A 5116-nucleotide genomic window follows, 5' to 3' on the forward strand; every position below is an offset into this window, starting at 1 on the left:
TTACAAATTTGATACAAGGTACAAATTTCACACCGATTTTAAAACTGTCGAGCGAAATTAAATTTTAATTAACTGTTTTTTTATGCGCCTTCAATCGAAAACCTTATATTCAGAATGCTCAAAATTAATCCAAGTGGAGTGATTTCTCATTATTTTATATTCATATATCATGATAATTGTTACATCACAACCGATGTTTAATCCCTATATTGTTTTCTTCGAATTTATAATAGTGCATAGAACAAAAATGACTATTCTGCCTTTCATTATTTTTGTCAAAAAGTAGTTTTGAAAAAAGTAATATCCTGGTTCTATTTATGTTTTATACACTTCTTGCGACTCCATAGTGTGATCGTCATAGTCGAGCCAACAAAAGTTTTTAGGTTGCATTTCCGTTATCATTACATTGGGAAAACCTACCGATAGATAACTGAATCAATGCAGAAATTGTATGTTATAATCTTATAACATCTAAGTTATTGCTACATCAATTCACCGTAACGATTTACATATACGCTTACGCATTTATAATGGTTTCGCAACCTTTTTACCTTTTTTTATATATATAAAAAATAGGTATAGAATTCGCTCAAACTTTCGAAAAATTTTCCGAGGCCCGGAGGGCCGAATGTCATATACCAATCGATTCAGCTCGACGAACTGAGCAAATGTCTGTGTGTGTGTGTGTGTGTGTGTATGTGTGTGTGTCTGTATGTGTGTTGTCAACTAAGAGGTCGAGATCTCAAAGATGGCTGGACCGATTTTGATCAAACTAGTCGCAAATGAAAGGTCTCCCCGTCACCCAGAACGCTATTGAATGGTTTTGAGATCGGATGTTTACTTTTTGAGTTATACGAAGTTTGATGTCAAAATTTTAAGTTTTTTGACAGTATCTGTCACAATTGACCTTGAAAACAGAATATGTTTCCAGACTTAGATTCCGCACGGTAACACCTATCCAACAAGCCATAGATTGTTAAAATCCGTCCATTTTTAACGGAGATATCGAAATTTTTGTGTAAGCCTTATTCCAGTAGAAGGAATTTTGAGCGCTGTATGAAAAAGCAATGCTTGGGAGCAACATGAAACACGATTTTTTATACTGTTACATATAATTGTTTCTAAGTACCAAAAAGACTGTGTACAGCATCCTTTTTTATGACAATTTGCCTCGGACCAATTTTAGCACGGTTCATTTTTGGCAAAATAATCTTTTGAATATGGCATATGTAAACCAGATGATACCAGCATTATCGAGTTGGAAGTAATTCCATAATTGTTTTGATTTAAACTATTTACAGCAATAAATGCTGGAAGAACATGACTTCCATATACCATACGACTCAGTTCGTCGAGATCAGCAAATGCGTGTGTGACAAATAATTTCACTCAATTTTCTCGGAGATGGTTAAACCGTTTTCTACAAACTCAGATTCATATGAAAAGTCGTATACTCCCAAACAAGGTTCCTGAATTACGTTTGGATCCGACTTCTGATTGCGGATCCACAGGACGATATGTGAAACGAAGTTAAAATAATGCAATTAATTTTTCTCGTAGATGGCTGAACCGATCTAAGATTCAAATGAAATCTAAGAATCATCTATGATTCAAATGAGAGGTCTTAAAATCCTATAAAACCTCTTACTTTTTAGTCAGATCCGACTTCTGGTTTAGAAAATGCAGGGTGATTAGTATAAAAATGTCAATTTCACATAAATTAATCAGGTTTATCGGGTTTGCAGATTTGGATAGTCGATTACCAAATAAATTTATTTCAGTTTGAGCGGTATTCGTTTTTGGATTCGGAATGTATCCCCAAATTTTAATTCGCACTATTATTTCTCAAAGATGTCTACACACTCCTCAGGTGAATTAAACTGATTTCGGCTACACCGATTTTAGAATTCCGGTTCCAGTATCGAATCGATTCTCAAAGCTCAATCATTTTCTCAAAAAAGACCAAATCGAACTTCAAAAACAAATATTACAGGACTTAAGGTCCCATACAATATTGGTGAATTTTATCCGATTCTGGAATTACAGATGATGAGTTTATAAATTTCATGTAAATTGTTTGGCGTAATAATTTATGGCCATTCGAATCATTTTGGGCTATGCTAATTCCTGAATACCGGCTCTGGAAGTACCATAAATAATGACGAAAAACTCTAAAGTGGAACTTACTTCGACATCTCATGGAATGTTCAATCGATTGTCACACGCTAAGATTGAAATTCGATATGTTTTGCAGTTTCGGCATTACAGGGTAATGAGTGATTAAAATCTCAATTTGCCGTTTAAAACGACGATAATTAAAATAATGTCATGAGAACTAAAACACCTAAGAATATCCATGCAAAAACACATGCGTATTGATAAAAAAGGTATCATCTCACTGCTAGGTGGATTAATCACGTTTTTCAACTAGTACACACTTAAAAAAGTTTACATCTTTATATATGCACATAAAAGGAGCGTCGCGATTCATTTAGATTAACAATTCAAAGCATGTGAAAACAGGTCATATCATAAACTTCACAGTTAATTCAGCTGAAACTTACATCTATACAGACGCAAATTTTTTTTTACATGTTAGTAGATGTAATATTGTGTCATTACCAGGGTTTGGATGAACGATGCAGTGAAGATGAGTATACATGCTTCACGGCGTATGATATTCATGAATATACCCGCTTTATGAACGCTGTCACTTTTGAGGAAACATGAGCCTTGTTGCTTTATTGGAATGGCTGTCCATGCACGAGAATAGAAGAGAGCAAACAATATTTACCTCTACTACTGTTTTTTCTTCTCTCGGTAAGAGACAATGCCCAAGCTCCATAATTCATTGCAAGCAAACTCTATTCACGAAGCTAGAAAGTGATGAAGATTATATATTCAGTTTTCGCTAACAGACTGATGACTGGCTCTTAACTGTCGCATTTTTCTTCGAGGTCCGAACGCGATTCACATTTGTTTATGCAGAATTCATTTTGTGTGCACTGCCACCGCTAGAGCGTCTATTAGAATAAAGGTTTTGCTGTAATGGGGACATGTGTTTTTCACAGCTCTCACAGTTCATAGCAATACACAATGAAAATTAAATAAAAAAAATGTTCAATGCGCAATACTGATAAAAAGACTTATTTTTTATCGTACTGGTTGATTAACTATTATGCACTATTTCGATTAAACGCTATTCAGCGGGAAACGAACCCAATTAAACGTTATTCAGCAGGAATTTGATTCACATTTGAATCTAAGTTTGTGAAAATCGATTCAGCCCTCTCCGAGAAAAGTTTGTGCAAAAAAACGTTACATACACAAATACGCGCACACACACACACACATTTTGCGTACTCGACGAACTAAGTCGAATGGTATATGACACTCGACCCTCCGGGCCTCGGTTCAAAAGTCGGTTTTCACCGTGATTGCATAACCTATCTATATGAGAAAGGCAAAAACATTCCGGTGAGCGGCATAAAGTCTTCCAGCACTTAAGTTTCATCGTCCAATATCACGCAGGAAAACTTCGTCAAATATTCGCGATACAACTTGCGAGTACGGTTTTTAGCCGTCACCTTCTGTTACAAGGAACGACCGGTGCTTAGAAGTAAGCACGAAAGTTGGAGATAATTTCATTTTTCTAGCCATACTGCGTATCGAAATATTTGGTCTTTTCTGCAATATTTAATTCACATTCGCGTCACGATCATCAGGTTCCTGAGATCCGTTTCTGTTTCGCTCCCAGACTTCTTGGCTGTTGTCAAATGTGTATCGGAAGATTTATGAACGTCATGGAAAGCCCTTGCCGGAAAACCAAGCATTTTTCTTACTGACAGATCCGCGTTTTCATTGTGACCGCACATAAGTTCTGTTTTGCACTCGCTATTCTTTCGACGCCATCTTCGTTCTAAAAACTTGTAGATTTCATCTGTTTGGTCATCAAGCAGCCCTTGTGTTTCGTCAAAACACGAGTCTTGCACGCTATTTAGTCACGGAATTCTACTTTATGTACCGTACCGATTCGGATGTTTCCTGGCTTTGTACTTTTTGTGCTCCTCCACAGAAAAAAATGTGAATTTTACAGGTGACATAATTCTACAAACGATACCATTGATAACTAACAGTTCGGCTGAAAAGTTCGTATCGTTTAATAGAAATACACATTTTTTTGCCAAAATTCGTTTTTATTATTCAACATAATTGCCATCAGAGGCGATACAGCGATTATAGCGATCTTCTAACTTTTCGATACCATTTTTGTAGTACGATTTGTCCTTTGCCTCAAAATAGGCCTCAGTTTCAGCGATTACCTCTTCATTGCTTCTAAATTTTTTACCAGCGAGCATTCTCTTGAGGTCTGAGAACAGGAAAAAGTCACTGGGGGCTAAATCTGGAGAATACGGTGGATGAGGGAGCAATTCGAAGCCCAATTCGTTCAATTTCTGCATGGTTTTCATCGACTTGTGACACGGTGCATTGTCTTGATGAAACAAAACTTTTTTCTTCTTCAAATGAGGCCGTTTTTTGAAATTTCGTCCTTCAAAAGCTCTTATAACGCTATATAATAGTCACTGTTGATGGTTTTTCCCTTTTCAAGGTAGTCGATGAAAATTATACCATGCGAATCCCAAAATACAGACGCCATAACCTTACCGGCCGATTGTTGAGTCTTTCCACGCTTTGGGTTCGGTTCATCGCGTGCAGTCCACTCAGCTGACTGTCGATTGGACTCCGGAGTGAAGTGATGGAGCCATGTTTCGTCCATTGTTATATATCGACGAAAAAAATCGGTTTTATTTCGATATAACAGCTCCAAACACTGCTCAGAATCATCAATTCGTTGTTGTTTTTGATCGATTGTGAGCTCACGCGGCACCCATTTTGCACAAAGCTTTCTCATATCCAAATATTCGTGAATAATATGTCCAACACGTTCCTTTGATATCTTTAGGGTGTCATCTATCTCGATCAACTTCACTTTACGGTCATTGAAAATCATTTTGTGGATTTTTTTCACGTTTTCATCGGTAACAGCCTCTTTTAGACGTCCACTGCGTTCATCGTCTTCGGTGCTCATATGACCAGTACGAAATTTTGCAAACCA

The sequence above is a fragment of the Malaya genurostris genome, chromosome 3 (genome assembly GCF_030247185.1).
Source record: "Malaya genurostris strain Urasoe2022 chromosome 3, Malgen_1.1, whole genome shotgun sequence".
Classification (NCBI taxonomy): Eukaryota; Metazoa; Arthropoda; class Insecta; order Diptera; family Culicidae; genus Malaya; species Malaya genurostris.